The sequence below is a fragment of the Polistes fuscatus genome, unplaced genomic scaffold (genome assembly GCF_010416935.1).
Source record: "Polistes fuscatus isolate 324 unplaced genomic scaffold, CU_Pfus_HIC Scaffold19, whole genome shotgun sequence".
In the NCBI taxonomy this organism is placed as follows: Eukaryota; Metazoa; Arthropoda; class Insecta; order Hymenoptera; family Vespidae; genus Polistes; species Polistes fuscatus.
The window spans coordinates 1,392,326-1,410,610 of NW_025113095.1; the positions used below are offsets into that span (position 1 = coordinate 1,392,326).

An 18,285-nucleotide genomic window follows, 5' to 3' on the forward strand; every position below is an offset into this window, starting at 1 on the left:
GTGTGATGATATTTGTATAAGATGTCTCTCACTCTTTTCCCTTCTCATACTTTTTATATTAATATTCTTTATGTTATAAAAGAAAAGAGATAAACTTACCAAACTGATATAAATATAAAAAAGTAAACACAATTATTTTTCGGATAGAAAAGTAAACACAAATAGATTGACAATGAATATGTGTATTCATGCTGTATTCTACCAAATGTTTGGAAACCTAAAAAAAAGTATAAAATAACATAGCATTGGTATAATATGAAGAACATTAAATATATAAGTGTTTATTATATGTGTAACACGTTCCTTGTCAATATTTAAAACATAATGTACAAAATAAAGACAATATACACTAAAAACTATGTCACATTGCACAGAAAAACACAATCGTATAGATAAGAAACCAAGTTATAGAAATCTTTAAAACAAATGACATAAAGCACTATAGCCATCCTTAAAGAATTAAAATAAATTGAAACAAAACAATTGACATCTCTCATGCCAACTATGAAAGTATAAATTCCCGTATTCTGTATCGATATGGAAAAATTCTTGTTATTTTAATTCTTTAAGGATGGCTATAATGCTTTATGTCAATTGTTTTTAAAATATCTGCAACGGTTTCTTTTCTATATGATTGTGTTTTTCTGTGCTGTTTTTAGTGTATAACCTCTATTTTATTCCTTATTTTTTTAAATATAATAAAGAAACGTGTACACCTAATAGGAAAATAAAATTATTTTTGATTTATTAAATAAATAAATTTTGTGTGTTTTTCAGTGCAGTGTGATACAGTTTTTAGTGTATATTGTCTTTATTCTACACGTTATTTTTTAAATATTAAAAACGAACGTGCTACAAGTATACAAAACACTCATAAATTTAATGTTCTTTATATTATACCAATGCTATGTTATTTTATACTTTTTTTTAGGTTTCCAAACATTTGGTAGAATACAGCATGAATACATATATTCATTGTCAATCTATTTGTGTTTACTTTTCTATCCGAAAAATAATTGTGTTTACTTTTTTATATTTATATCAGTTTGGTAAGTTTATCTCTTTTCTTTTATAACATAAAGAATATTAATATAAAAAGTATGAGAAGGGAAAAGAGTGAGAGACATCTTATACAAATATCATCACACAAATATATCAGATTGTTTGATACTTTACTAATACAATCTTATGATTTTCAGATTTGCAAGTATTTGAAGATGTGGAAAATCACAGCATCTATTAGGCTTTCTTAATGTTTTGTGTATCAAGTACATATATAAAAGAAGAGTTTACAAGATTTTAAAATGAATCCAGGCAATTTTTATATAATACTTAAACGTGCAAACACTTCAGCTTTCTTCTATCATAATGGTATACTTCAATAATTCACATTTTACATTAGTATATTGTTTATTAATTGTTTGAATATATTAGTTGTATAATTGTTTAGAGAAATGTACTTTATTTTTTCATTTACATATACGTGTACATTACGTATACATTAACAATTATTTTAATGCACTAATGCACTTTTCTTATATTGCAGCTAAATTTTACCCTCGAAGTCACCACTGCGCAGAAGCATTATAATAATTACTTAAAATAGATAAAAATATGAAAATCATAACGTTTTAATCTTAAAGATTATGTATTAGATGTATGACACCCTTTATACACATGCGCATTGTTTGGAAGGTCTTATAAACAACATTTAATAAAAGTACTTTCATAGAGGACAACGTCTCATTTCAACGATCGATTTCGAAGGGGACGGTACATAGATCATATATTCCGATCTTTTAGACAACAATAGACATTCCTATCAATTATTTAAATATTATTTTAATATTCTAATGCAATCTCTTTATATTTCAGATTGTTTAAACACATATGTACTGGTTTAAACATTACATACTTATTAACATACTTTGAATATAAAATAATTTTAATGTGATATTTTTCTGGATAAAAATTTTATTATCCAAAGTCATCATTGCATAGGGACGTAAAAACAAACGTATATTAGTTTAAACAATTACATAAAATTGAAATAATGTTTAAATCAGAACGTTACAATCTTAAATTTTTACAAATTTAAAAGACAAATAGGAATCATATTACATAAGGGATTCTTTTCTTTTACAAATTGTATTGCCAAGCCTCGTACCAGGTAATAAAAAAAATTATTGTTAATCGAATTACTAGAAAATATTGAGGACTTGTATCAACGAATTTCTTTTTTGTAGAGATGCCATGGGAATCATTTTACAAATAGAATGCAGCAGCAGTTTAAAGGATCTTTTAATAAGCAAACATAATTATCTTGTATTGGGAATAAACCAATATTATAATAATTTCTTAAAAGATATTTATTCAAAGTATTAAAGATCTTATTCTTTCTGCATAGGTGATCAATCATTAAACTGGAAGAAAGGAAAGATAATTTTCAATTCGATAAGCAAAATCCAACTACACTGTAATCGTGAGAGATCTAGGAAGACAGTGTGGAAAGGGTTTTGTTCTCACCCTGGAAGGAAACTATGTACTATAATATTATATCAAAATAATTCAAGAAAGAAAGCATCCTGATTATTACAAATTTAAAAGACAAATAGGAATCATATTATATAAGGGATTCTTTTCTTATACAAATTGTATTGCCTAGCCTCGTAATCAGGTAATGAAAGATATTATTGTTAATCGACTCACTAGAAAATATTGAGGACTTGTATTAACTAATTTCTTTTTTGTAGATGTTTGTTCATTTTGCAAATAGAATGCAGCAGCACTGTAAAGGATCTTTTAAGAGGCAAACATAATTATCTTGTATTGGTAATAAACCAATATTATAATGATTTCTTAAAAAATATTTATTCAAAGTATTAAAGTTCTGATTCTTTCTGCATAGGTGTTCAATCAATGTACTGGAAAAGAGAGCGTATGATTTTTCACTAAATTAAGAAGAATCCAACAAGACTTTAATCATGAAAGATTTAGGAAGACAACGTCGAAAGTTTTCCGTTCTCACTCTGAAAGGAAACCATGTACTATAATATTATATCAAAATAATTCAAGAAAGAAAGCATCCTGATAATTACAAATTTAAAAGACAAATAGGAATCATATTATATAAGGGATTCTTTTCTTTTACAAATTGTATTGCCAAGCCTCGTACTAGGTAATAAAAAAAATTATTGGTAATCGACTTACTAGAAAATTTTGAGGACTCGTATCAATGAATTTCTTTTTTGTAGAGATGCCATGGGAATCATTTTACAAATAGAATGCAGCAGCAGTATAAAGGATCTTTTAATAGGCAAACATAATTATCTTATATTGGGAATAAACCAATATTATAATAATTTCTTAAAAAATATTTATTCAAAGTATTAAAGATCTTATTCTTTCTGCATAGGTGATCATTCATTAAACTAGAAGAAAGGAAAGATAATTTTCAATTAGATAAGAAAAATCGAAAAACACTGTAATCATGAAAGATTTAGGAAGACACAGGTGAAAGTGTTCCGTTCTCACACTGGAAGGAAACCATGTACTATAATATTCTGTCAAAAGAATTGAAGGAAACCATGTACTGTAATATTCTTTCAAAAGAATAGAAGAAGGAATGCATCATGGTTATTATAAATTTAAAAGTCAAATAGGAAATACATTGCATTAGGATATTCCTAACATATATAAAGTATATTATTTAGTATTGTACTTCGTAATTGAAAATACTATTATACATCGACTGGCAATAATTTATCTAAAGGAAACTATTCTTTTTGAATAATAAATTGTTAAAGCAGAAAGGCCATAGATAAGAAATATTGAAAAAATGTCTTAATTTCGTAAATCTAAAGGAGAAGAAAATAATGCTGTCAGAAAATTAAATTCTACTGATCATCAAAGTCTTTCACTTGCTTTTTAAGATTTAACTGTACTTGTGCTATATAATTTCTAATAAGGATCATTCATTATTTAATGGTACGTTGATAGAAAAGAAATACTAAAAACATTTCTAGTATCTTTTCTTATCTATACAACAGAGAATATGTAGATTTTTCAATTTTACATGAGATAGTGTAACAAACTAATAGTTTCATTTCCTTTGTAGGGTTTTCTGTGCAATTTCTTAAATGAAAAAGAGATTAAAGGAATATTCTAGTAGCACAAAATTTGGGTAGAAAAGAAGAAAACTGTAGTATCATGAAGAAACATATCACACTATTATGCCACATTGTGGTGGCATTACATAATATAAAATGTATTTGTTGTTTCGTTTAACGATTGCTAGATAAATCTTTTTTTAAATAATATGCTTATATATTTGATACCGGGTGTGATTTCATAAGTGAAGATACGAAATGAATTATTTACTACATATATCTATAATTTAAAGCGCAGAGTAGTGTTTTAATAGCTCAATAATGTAACAAATTCATTGTAATTTTTAAGACGATGTCATACCATGATTGTACATTTAATATTACTTATTAATATATATTTTCTAAAAATATTTGTGCATTAGCATATTTTATTTACATATACGTAAAGTATAATATAATTAATTTAACTATCATTAATGAATTAAAATAAAATTTAAATGTTTGGCGAATTTTATAGACTCCTTGGAATAATGTAATAAGAGATAATTAAAAAAAAAAAAAAATGATAAAAAATATCACATTATTCTAATTTTCGTCACAGTAAAATATCTTATTTAGGTCACTATTGAGAAATATTAATATTCTAATTTTTTGTGAAAAAATGATTATTTATATTCTCTTCCTTTTTTTCTATATTCATAGAACTAATATTATAAAAGACTATAAATAATATTTAATAGCTTGGAAAAATATTAATGAATGTATTTATCGATATATATAATATATCTATATATACTGTGAAAGGCATTTAAATGCCACCCTCGAATCAAAATTTTGACGTTTTTCTGATTTCACATAGGAATCCATATGTTCCGGTATTTTAAATCCGGTATTTTAAATTTGTCGTGACGTCACAAAAATGAAAATTTGGTAATAGGATCACAGGATGATACAAGAGCTCTTCGAAGAGATAGGAAACGAGAGCGCTGATTGGTTGATAATAGACCGCATCAACCAATCAGAAATCCACTAAGAGCCGATTGGCCAATTTTCAACCAATCAGCGCTCTTCTAGGCCATATATTGAGAGCTGATTGGCTATTTATCAACCAATCAGCGCACTATTAGGAGCTGATTGGCTATTTATCAACCAATCAGCGCTCTTCTAGGCCATATATTGAGAGCTGATTGGCTATTTATCAACCAATCAGCGCTCTCGTTTCCTACTCTCTTCGAAGAGCTCTTGTATCATCCTGTGATCCTATTACCAAATTTTCATTTTTGTGACGTCACGACAAATTTAAAATACCGGATTTAAAATACCGGAACATATGGATTCCTATGTGAAATCAGAAAAACGTCAAAATTTTGATTCGAGGGTGGCATTTAAATGCCTTTCACAGTATATATAGATATATTATATATATCGATAAATACATTCATTAATATTTTTCCAAGCTATTAAATATTATTTATAGTCTTTTATAATATTAGTTCTATGAATATAGAAAAAAAGGAAGAGAATATAAATAATCATTTTTTCACAAAAAATTAGAATATTAATATTTCTCAATAGTGACCTAAATAAGATATTTTACTGTGACGAAAATTAGAATAATGTGATATTTTTTATCATTTTTTTTTTTTTTTAATTATCTCTTATTACATTATTCCAAGGAGTCTATAAAATTCGCCAAACATTTAAATTTTATTTTAATTCATTAATGATAGTTAAATTAATTATATTATACTTTACGTATATGTAAATAAAATATGCTAATGCACAAATATTTTTAGAAAATATATATTAATAAGTAATATTAAATGTACAATCATGGTATGACATCGTCTTAAAAATTACAATGAATTTGTTACATTATTGAGCTATTAAAACACTACTCTGCGCTTTAAATTATAGATATATGTAGTAAATAATTCATTTCGTATCTTCACTTATGAAATCACACCCGGTATCAAATATATAAGCATATTATTTAAAAAAAGATTTATCTAGCAATCGTTAAACGAAACAACAAATACATTTTATATTATGTAATGCCACCACAATGTGGCATAATAGTGTGATATGTTTCTTCATGATACTACAGTTTTCTTCTTTTCTACCCAAATTTTGTGCTACTAGAATATTCCTTTAATCTCTTTTTCATTTAAGAAATTGCACAGAAAACCCTACAAAGGAAATGAAACTATTAGTTTGTTACACTATCTCATGTAAAATTGAAAAATCTACAGTATTCTCTGTTGTATAGATAAGAAAAGATACTAGAAATGTTTTTAGTATTTCTTTTCTATCAACGTACCATTAAATAATGAATGATCCTTATTAGAAATTATATAGCACAAGTACAGTTAAATCTTAAAAAGCAAGTGAAAGACTTTGATGATCAGTAGAATTTAATTTTCTGACAGCATTATTTTCTTCTCCTTTAGATTTACGAAATTAAGACATTTTTTCAATATTTCTTATCTATGGCCTTTCTGCTTTAACAATTTATTATTCAAAAAGAATAGTTTCCTTTAGATAAATTATTGCCAGTCGATGTATAATAGTATTTTCAATTACGAAGTACAATACTAAATAATATACTTTATATATGTTAGGAATATCCTAATGCAATGTATTTCCTATTTGACTTTTAAATTTATAATAACCATGATGCATTCCTTCTTCTATTCTTTTGAAAGAATATTACAGTACATGGTTTCCTTCAATTCTTTTGACAGAATATTATAGTACATGGTTTCCTTCCAGTGTGAGAACGGAACACTTTCACCTGTGTCTTCCTAAATCTTTCATGATTACAGTGTTTTTCGATTTTTCTTATCTAATTGAAAATTATCTTTCCTTTCTTCTAGTTTAATGAATGATCACCTATGCAGAAAGAATAAGATCTTTAATACTTTGAATAAATATTTTTTAAGAAATTATTATAATATTGGTTTATTCCCAATATAAGATAATTATGTTTGCCTATTAAAAGATCCTTTATACTGCTGCTGCATTCTATTTGTAAAATGATTCCCATGGCATCTCTACAAAAAAGAAATTCATTGATACGAGTCCTCAAAATTTTCTAGTAAGTCGATTACCAATAATTTTTTTTATTACCTAGTACGAGGCTTGGCAATACAATTTGTAAAAGAAAAGAATCCCTTATATAATATGATTCCTATTTGTCTTTTAAATTTGTAATTATCAGGATGCTTTCTTTCTTGAATTATTTTGATATAATATTATAGTACATGGTTTCCTTTCAGAGTGAGAACGGAAAACTTTCGACGTTGTCTTCCTAAATCTTTCATGATTAAAGTCTTGTTGGATTCTTCTTAATTTAGTGAAAAATCATACGCTCTCTTTTCCAGTACATTGATTGAACACCTATGCAGAAAGAATCAGAACTTTAATACTTTGAATAAATATTTTTTAAGAAATCATTATAATATTGGTTTATTACCAATACAAGATAATTATGTTTGCCTCTTAAAAGATCCTTTACAGTGCTGCTGCATTCTATTTGCAAAATGAACAAACATCTACAAAAAAGAAATTAGTTAATACAAGTCCTCAATATTTTCTAGTGAGTCGATTAACAATAATATCTTTCATTACCTGATTACGAGGCTAGGCAATACAATTTGTATAAGAAAAGAATCCCTTATATAATATGATTCCTATTTGTCTTTTAAATTTGTAATAATCAGGATGCTTTCTTTCTTGAATTATTTTGATATAATATTATAGTACATAGTTTCCTTCCAGGGTGAGAACAAAACCCTTTCCACACTGTCTTCCTAGATCTCTCACGATTACAGTGTAGTTGGATTTTGCTTATCGAATTGAAAATTATCTTTCCTTTCTTCCAGTTTAATGATTGATCACCTATGCAGAAAGAATAAGATCTTTAATACTTTGAATAAATATCTTTTAAGAAATTATTATAATATTGGTTTATTCCCAATACAAGATAATTATGTTTGCTTATTAAAAGATCCTTTAAACTGCTGCTGCATTCTATTTGTAAAATGATTCCCATGGCATCTCTACAAAAAAGAAATTCGTTGATACAAGTCCTCAATATTTTCTAGTAATTCGATTAACAATAATTTTTTTTATTACCTGGTACGAGGCTTGGCAATACAATTTGTAAAAGAAAAGAATCCCTTATGTAATATGATTCCTATTTGTCTTTTAAATTTGTAAAAATTTAAGATTGTAACGTTCTGATTTAAACATTATTTCAATTTTATGTAATTGTTTAAACTAATATACGTTTGTTTTTACGTCCCTATGCAATGATGACTTTGGATAATAAAATTTTTATCCAGAAAAATATCACATTAAAATTATTTTATTCAAAGTATGTTAATAAGTATGTAATGTTTAAACCAGTACATATGTGTTTAAACAATCTGAAATATAAAGAGATTGCATTAGAATATTAAAATAATATTTAAATAATTGATAGGAATGTCTATTGTTGTCTAAAAGATCGGAATATATGATCTATGTACCGTCCCCTTCGAAATCGATCGTTGAAATGAGACGTTGTCCTCTATGAAAGTACTTTTATTAAATGTTGTTTATAAGACCTTCCAAACAATGCGCATGTGTATAAAGGGTGTCATACATCTAATACATAATCTTTAAGATTAAAACGTTATGATTTTCATATTTTTATCTATTTTAAGTAATTATTATAATGCTTCTGCGCAGTGGTGACTTCGAGGGTAAAATTTAGCTGCAATATAAGAAAAGTGCATTAGTGCATTAAAATAATTGTTAATGTATACGTAATGTACACGTATATGTAAATGAAAAAATAAAGTACATTTCTCTAAACAATTATACAACTAATATATTCAAACAATTAATAAACAATATACTAATGTAAAATGTGAATTATTGAAGTATACCATTATGATAGAAGAAAGCTGAAGTGTTTGCACGTTTAAGTATTATATAAAAATTGCCTGGATTCATTTTAAAATCTTGTAAACTCTTCTTTTATATGTACTTGATACACAAAACATTAAGAAAGCCTAATAGATGCTGTGATTTTCCAAATCTTCAAATACTTGCAAATCTGAAAATCATAAGATTGTATTAGTAAAGTATCAAACAATCTGATATATTTGTGTGATGATATTTGTATAAGATGTCTCTTACTCTTTTCCCTTCTCATACTTTTTATATTAATATTCTTTATGTTATAAAAGAAAAGAGATAAACTTACCAAACTGATATAAATATAAAAAAGTAAACACAATTATTTTTCGGATAGAAAAGTAAACACAATTAGACTGACAATGAGTATGTGTATTCATGCTGTATTCTACCAAATGTTTGGAAACCTAAAAAAAAGTATAAAATAACATAGCATTGGTATAATATAAAGAACATTAAATTTATGAGTGTTTTGTATACTTGTAGCACGTTCGTTTTTAATATTTAAAAAATAACGTGTAGAATAAAGACAATATACACTAAAAACTGTATCACACTGCACTGAAAAACACACAAAATTTATTTATTTAATAAATCAAAAATAATTTTATTTTCCTATTAGGTGTACACGTTTCTTTATTATATTTAAAAAATAAGGAATAAAATAGAGGTTATACACTAAAAACAGCACAGAAAAACACAATCATATAGAAAAGAAACCGTTGCAGATATTTTAAAAACAATTGACATAAAGCATTATAGCCATCCTTAAAGAATTAAAATAACAAGAATTTTTCCATATCGATACAGAATACGGGAATTTATACTTTCATAGTTGGCATGAGAGATGTCAATTGTTTTGTTTCAATTTATTTTAATTCTTTAAGGATGGCTATAGTGCTTTATGTCATTTGTTTTAAAGATTTCTATAACTTGGTTTCTTATCTATACGATTGTGTTTTTCTGTGCAATGTGACATAGTTTTTAGTGTATATTGTCTTTATTTTGTACATTATGTTTTAAATATTGACAAGGAACGTGTTACACATATAATAAACACTTATATATTTAATGTTCTTCATATTATACCAATGCTATGTTATTTTATACTTTTTTTTAGGTTTCCAAACATTTGGTAGAATACAGCATGAATACACATATTCATTGTCAATCTATTTGTGTTTACTTTTCTATCCGAAAAATAATTGTGTTTACTTTTTTATATTTATATCAGTTTGGTAAGTTTATCTCTTTTCTTTTATAACATAAAGAATATTAATATAAAAAGTATGAGAAGGGAAAAGAGTGAGAGACATCTTATACAAATATCATCACACAAATATATCAGATTGTTTGATACTTTACTAATACAATCTTATGATTTTCAGATTTGCAAGTATTTGAAGATTTGGAAAATCACAGCATCTATTAGGCTTTCTTAATGTTTTGTGTATCAAGTACATATATAAAAGAAGAGTTTACAAGATTTTAAAATGAATCCAGGCAATTATTTTTATGGTACTTAAACGAGCAGACACCTCAGCTTTCTTCTATCATAATGGTAAACTTCAATAATTCACATTTTACATTAGTATATTGTTTATTAATTGTTTGACTAGATTGGTTGTATAATTGTTTAGAGAAATGTACTTTCTTTTTTCATTTACATATACATGTACATTACGTATACATTAACAATTATTTCAATGCACTAATGCACTTTTCTTATATTGCAGCTAAATTTTACCCTCGAAGTCACCACTGCGCAGAAGCATTATAATAATTACTTAAAATAGATAAAAATATGAAAATCATAACGTTTTAATCTTAAAGATTATGTATTAGATGTATGACACCCTTTATACACATGCGCATCGTTTGGAAGGTCTTATAAACAACATTTAATAAAAGTACTTTCATAGAGGACAACGTCTCTTTTCAACGGTGGATTTCGAAGGGAACGGTACATAGATCGTATATTCGGATCTTTTAGACAACAATAGACATTCCTATCGATTATTTAACAATTATTTTAATATTCTAATGCAATCTCTTTATATTTCAGATTGTTTAAACACATATGTACTGGTTTAAACATTACATACTTATTAATATACTTTGAATATAGAATAATTTTAATGTGATATTTTTCTGGATAAAAATTTTATTATCCAAAGTCATCATTGCACGGGGACGTTAAAACAAATGTATATTAGTTTAAACAATTACATAACAATTGAAGGAATGTTTAAATCAGAACGTTGCCATGTGATAAAGTTTTTAGTGTATATTGTCTTTATCTTACTCGTTATTTTTTGAATATTAACAAGGAACGTATACACCTAATAGAAAAATAAATTAGATAAGAATAATTATTAATTAGATTTATAATTAGATAATTATAATTGATAATAAAATTGATATTTAATTTATGTAATAAATAAATTATGTATGTTCTTCTGTACGGTGTGATAAGGTTTATAGTGCATATTGTCTTTATTCTTTTCGTTATTTTTTAAATATTAACAAGATACTTGTACCTTAAATAGAAAAATGGAATAAATTTTTATTTATTTAATAAATAAATTATCATATCTAGCTTGACTAGCGTGGTCATGAAGAAAGCCTATATGGTAATTGGGAATTTCTGATTGGTCACTTAACGTCCAAAGTGTAAGACCAAAGATGATTAGCGAATCAGCGCTCTCTTCTTCTTGGCCGTCGTGGAGATAGCACGGATACTTCGTCGTCCCGTTAATCTCAGGTAATTAAAAAATATTTTCTAACGTAAATAATCTTTCTATATACTAATAGATTCTTCTAGCAAATGACTTCCAAATGATATAATCGAAAGATTACGATAATGTCGAGGATAAAGAATATTTGCGTAGAAAAAAATTTCATGTACATTGCTATGCATTTTTCTACGCAATTATATATCTATGTATATCTTGTTTTACGATATCATTTCTATCGACTCGAACACTATCGATATCGACTTATAATGATTAATTTTGATTGTTTGGATTAATAAATTATATATTTCGACAATTTTTATGTTCCTATATCCTATTTTTAACTATTCGGTATTTTTCTATAATAGATGGAAAAATGCAAAATTATAAAGCAGCCATTGGTCAACGGATTTCGCTACTTTTTTGAAAGTGGACTACCGCGCATACTACCGCGCGCAGCAGATGCGCAGCAGAGGCAACGCAGTGGCAAAGCAAGGGGAAACGCAGGGGAAAGGTAGAGGAAACGCCATTTTCTGTCAGCTGTATATGTTCCAACGTACTGCGTCATCCCGTTTAATCCAGGTAATTAAAAAATAGTTTACACCTTTCTATTATATATCAAATGATAGCTACACACAAGATTTTCATACGTGAGTGTTTTCAAAACGAAATATTGAAAAGTTCGAACGATATCTGTGACAATGTAACTTCGATATATCTCGGCGTCCCTCCAAATCTCACCAATGTTACTTAACAATATTTCTTCTAATTTCCAGCTTTTTTCATGGTATCGATACTTACTACCATCTCTAATGATGCTCTAATTAATTATTTTTCATAATTATGTATTCAAAGATCGTATTTCGTATTAAATTCGATTCCTGTCACATACACACACATACAGGCATATATGCATAAGTATAGGTAGCTCGTACACATACACTCATATATTTGATTTTCTTTATGTTATACTAATGTAATCTTTTTTTTCCTTTTTTAGGTACCGAGCATTAGAGAGTCCAGCAGGAATACATATACTCAGTCTAACAATTGTGTTTACTCTTTTTTATCTTCATATTCATCGAGGTAAGCGTTATTCTTTTTTTTAAACCATACAGAAATCTATACAAAGAGTGAGAACGAAGAGAGAGAGAGAGAGAGAGAGAGAGAGAGAGAGAGAGAAAATAAGAAAACAAAATATTCTATCACGGGCAATAACGAATGTGTACGTATATTCCAGGAATTTCTGAAGTAAGAACAGAAGAAACGAAGACAGCCGAAAACAAAACGAAGACAGCCGAACGTTCGACACGAAGGACGCGATTACGTGTTCATTCCTGATCAATCCTTCAACGAGCTAAGATCTAACAAACGTGACGTATTAAACTATTATATATATAACGTTATCGATTTTTATTAACAATTTTTACTGATATTAAATACTTTATATGTAATTTTATACAAGTAGTGAGATAAAGGCAATTAATATTGCTTGAATTTATATTGATTCTTTATGATAAAATATCTTTAAAAGTGTGCAATGCCTTCAGGAATGATTCACAGGATATATTGTTCTATAATCTTTTTAGTATGTTTCAGCTTTTCAGAGTTTTATTTAATTTTATTTTATTCATCGTCATCCTAAGGGTAGGATACCCATCCTGCAGTCATCAATGAAGACTAAAAGTAAGTATATTTCTATCAACAATTTATATAACTTTAATGGTTTTTTATTATAACGATGATATTAATTGTTCTTTTTCTTTTTCTGTTTCAGAACATCATTGCAATCGAGCGCGTAGGCAATGAGGTACTCGTGTGTTGCATCGTAAAAATAAAATACAAAAGAATCGGAAATTAAAGTCAGTGTTGATCGTCGCATGTTAAAGTTTCGTTTGCTCGGTTAAGAAACTCCGTAAGTTTCTTTTATTCGGTTTAAACGTGTGCTCATCGTCATCCTAAGGGTAGGATACCCATCGTGCATTCATCAATGAAGAATAAACGTAAGTCAATTTTTATTTTAAACACTTTCTCAATAATTATAATAATTTTTTTACTTACAACAATGATATTTATAATTTTGTTTTTATTTCTGTTTCAGATCATCATGGGAATATATCAGTGTTGGAAGTGTTTGTGAATTGTGTTTGTGAAGTGTTGCAAGTGTTCGTGCATTGCTATCGTGCGCGAAGCAATATACGGGAGTGTTGTATCGTAAATATAATTAAAATCACGGATTAGAAGCACGTTCGTTCGTTAATTTCAATTACGTCGCGTTCGCGAACTATTTTTGAATTTATATATTAAATAACTGCGACCAAGGCAGTAATTGCATTAGACTTTGTTCGAGTAAAGTTGTATTTTTATCTTTAAACAGTCGCACAGACTGTTCGCGTATTAGAATCAGTGCATCAATGAAGAATTTTTTACTTGCATTGACTGTGTGCAAAGCAGTCTTTGGAAGCAGTTGTAGAATCAGTGATCGGGCGCATAATAAATTAAAATCAAACGCGAATTAGAATCAGTGTTGTTCGTCGTATAATAAAATTTCGGTTTCGCGATAAGAAACTCATCTATAGTTTCTTATTTTCGTTTATAACGCGTTTTTAGATTCACGCGAGGTGCATCGCCATGGTGCAATTGAATTTCACCCATTGAATGCATTGTAAGTATCTATTTTTATTACATTTTATTCGATTTTATTTTATATGATTTTAGATTATATTGCAGATAACTTATCGTTTTGTTCTATTTTATTTTACAGATATGACGACGGACTTTCTACCTTATCAAAGATGTGGAATGAATTCTTCGATGGATCTTTAATGGATCTTCGATGGATCTTCGATGGATCTTCGATGGATCTTCGGTGGATCTTCGATGGATCTACGATGGATCTTCGATGGATCTTCGATGGATCTTCGATACTCGCATTCTACAATACTTGCTGCGAAGTAGGAGTGTTTTGGAGCCATCGTAGAACTTCTTATGCCGTGAGTTAAAATTTAAAGTCCCTCCGGTGCTCAATCATGTCGAGGATGAAAGGTCCTAATCGGCACGAGTTACTGGTTGTAATTATTCCAATAAATTAGTGACGAGCACATGAGTAATTCCTTTCTAGGAGTTACTCATGAAAATTGTATATTATATTGTATATTGTATTGTATATTTTATATTAGTTCAGGATAGGTTTTCTTGTCTCACCGGTTAAATTCATTTAATTAATAATGCAATTAATAATGCACTTTCTTTTTTATTACGTGTTTTGTTCGTGGTTAGTAGTGGTGAAATCGAGCATTTATTTACTCGTTTTTGTCCAGAAAAGCATGTAATAAATGTCTTACATGCATTGCTTCGTACTTAGTTTATCTAATCGCGATTAATTTTGATATATCGATACTTCGATATTATAAATAAATGAGCAAGAAGACAAACCCATTCGCGACGGATAGATTCTAGCAGTTAAGTGGTGGCTCAAAGCCCAGTTCTTTTATTAGAACAGCCAACTTAATGAAAGGAGTCGTCCGAGGTTTTGAAATATATTAAAAGATATTAAAAGATATTCAAAGTCATTATTTATTAAATAAATTGTAGAGTCCTTAATCGCTTAGATGAATTTTTATAAAAATGTATATTTATATGTTATGTATATATGTGTTTTTAATCATATTTTTTAGATCAGGATTTTCAGCTTCTAATGTACTAATTCCCGTTTCTCCCCCCTATACTTTCTGCGTTCTCATCTATACGTGTGCCCAGGTGCTACTCGTATGGGTGAGAAACAGTTGGTATAGGTTTAGTTTTAAGTTTTTCCCCTATTGGCGGCTGTCATTGTGCTAGTGATTGCACGATGTACTTTACACCTGTATGTGCGTATTAGGTAGTGTACTGTACATCGTTTCGTGATAGTTTTTAATTAATGAATTATTTAATACTTAAAGTAATACTTAGTATAGCACACCTAGAGTTAGGTGTTATATGAAAAATACACATGGTTGTATTTTTCTATTTATATTAAATTTTTCTCATTTTTTTTTCGAATCGTTTTGAATAGTAGAGTTCCCACATTTGTTTGTGGAAATTTAACAATACTTGTATTATATTAGTATGCTGATATATACTAGTATGTACCAGTATTTTTGCTTTAGTCATTATTGCAATAATCATTAGCCTTGGCAGTCGATTACAGCATTGGTACGTACTCCCATAAGTTTAGAAAACACGCGTTTGAACTAGGGTGTCGGAGGTGCCCCGGGGCATGCTCTCTAGTTTAGGCTTTTGCACCCTGGTGGTATGTGAGAGAATCGTGGAGTGAGAGGGTGGGTACGCATGTGTATTTGCTCTTTTTAAATATGGGTAATTGGCAGGCAGGTAGCATACTTCTTTGAGCGAATGTGAAAACTTTAATTTTAAGTAGGTAGGATCCAGGAAAGGCACGAGGTTTGCTTCCACTCCGGAGTGGAAATTTCGCCTCCTGGTTAATACAGAATTGTTACAAAAATTTTTTTTTATTCATTCATTTTTCATTCATCATATTTGTAAATTTATTTTGTAACTCTTCTGTAATACTTGATTATGTATCATGAGATTCAAAGGAATTTGCAACGATTTGAAAGATTTATTTCTATTTCGATTCTATCTCGAACGAGATAGAGTCGAACAAATTCGCAAATACTTTGATCCATTTGATACTTAGTTTTAAGTATTTCAATATTAGCACTTCGCACAATCGCGATTTTCTCAATTAGAAATATAACGAATGAATGAAATGAAAATATTGCAAGAAAATGCGTAACATTTATTGCATTATTTATTTCAATTCTATTCTATTTTTTGATATTAAAAGTGCGACGTGTTATTAGGTCATCGATAATTATCTGCTTGGATATTCGTTTAATTGTGCTCGTGTATATGTCAATAAACTTTAAGTTCATTGATGGTCCACGAGCTTGAATAACTAACGGAGAATGTAAATTAATTTTTTCATAATTGAGAATTAGAATCATCAAACAAAATACGAGTTAATTTGCAAAAGTAGTATGAGAAATTTTATCTTGCTTACACGTAGAAAATGTCCAATGCAGTTTTCAGGGATGAAGAAAGAAGAGGCTAAATGCCGAAGAGGCTAATTGCCGAAGAGGCCCCCACTTAACTGTGGCTGAAGAGGGCAACTACATATACTATCGAGTTATTTTCAAAAGTTCAACAGCAAGTTCGAACTTTTCGAGAATAGCTCTTTAGTCATATTTTATATTTTATTGCATTATTTTTATGCTCGTCATTAATTTGTAATTGTAATTGGAGATGATGGATCATTCCATCTCCTTGGCACACCAAATCTGTGTCCAAATTGTCCAAAAGGTGCATAAGCTTTTAGTTAGTTAGATTTAAAAAGTCTCGTATTAATAAATTTTAAAGTTTGATTAACGTTCAGTAAATATTACATTCATTTCTTTTTTTTTTGTTTCATCTTAAAGATTTTTTACTGCGATTGTATTTTATTAAATTTCTAATTTTTCTTTTGTATATAACGTACTTTAAAAGTATTTTATAATAATTTATAGAGAGAGGATATTTTTTTTATTATAGTAATTTATTATAATATTTGTACTTTTTCTATTTCTTAATTCATTATATTTTTTAATGTAAAATCACGGGTTTAAATTTAATTTTATTTTACAAACGGTAAATAGAAATTGGATAATAATAAATTAGGAATTCAAATGAAAAGTGCATCTGTGAATTGGACCACTTATATGTCAGGCTATTGTATCACTTGACTGTATGACTAATATAGTTTGCTTTTTGTTACAGGTGATCATCGTTGGATTTAACAACAAACCTTCAACATTTTTCTTACCTGAATGCCTTAAATGATTATTTTTTAAAATATATATACATGCATTTCTGAAGGCACATATACAAGCACAAAATATATATTTAAATTTTAGAAAATTCTATCAAAATATCTATAAAAAATCTAATAATCTTTGAATTATTTTTAGAGTTAGTGATCGGGCATATAATAAATTAAAATCAAACGTTTATTAGTCAGTGTTTCAGCAATAAGAAACTCATCTATCTGTGGTGGATCTTCGATGGATCTTTGATGGATCTTCGATGGATTTCATATATGCGTTATTTTAATCTTAAAATGCCACATATATGTAATATAACAACTGGTAACGAGTGAGTAAAAAAATGTAATTTTTTTAATAATTTTTGTATTTAAGATTACATGCTGTTGTAATTTTATTGATATAATATTACTATCTTCAAAATTAGTATATATAATTTTCGTTGAGTAACGTTATCCGGCAGGATAACTAAACTATTCGTTAGATTTCGCTTAGTATTTTCAAGATTTTTACTTCATTTTCTTTGTGTAATATTATTAAAGTTGATAGTTAAACTACTCGTTAGGTTTCTCTTAGAATATTAAACTTTATCGAACTTTCATTTATATAGAAGAAACT

General features: G+C 27.9%; 3 long non-coding RNA genes across 3 annotated transcripts; 1 reads left to right on the top strand and 2 right to left on the bottom strand.

Annotated features, from left to right (window-relative positions):
• The first annotated feature begins 2,292 nt into the window (after positions 1–2,292).
• Positions 2,293–2,564, top strand: LOC122515859. Its single transcript, XR_006303408.1, has 2 exons — positions 2,293–2,325; positions 2,408–2,564. It is a non-coding gene; the product is annotated as an uncharacterized LOC122515859 (long non-coding RNA).
• A 3,332-nt stretch (positions 2,565–5,896) lies between these two features.
• LOC122515857 lies at positions 5,897–6,592 on the bottom strand. Its single transcript, XR_006303406.1, has 2 exons — positions 6,430–6,592; positions 5,897–6,298 (listed from the first exon to the last, which is right to left on the bottom strand). It is a non-coding gene; the product is annotated as an uncharacterized LOC122515857 (long non-coding RNA).
• Positions 6,593–7,860: 1,268 nt separating this feature from the next.
• LOC122515862 lies at positions 7,861–8,122 on the bottom strand. The gene is made up of 2 exons (XR_006303411.1): positions 8,092–8,122; positions 7,861–8,009 (listed from the first exon to the last, which is right to left on the bottom strand). It is a non-coding gene; the product is annotated as an uncharacterized LOC122515862 (long non-coding RNA).
• Positions 8,123–18,285: the final 10,163 nt, after the last annotated feature.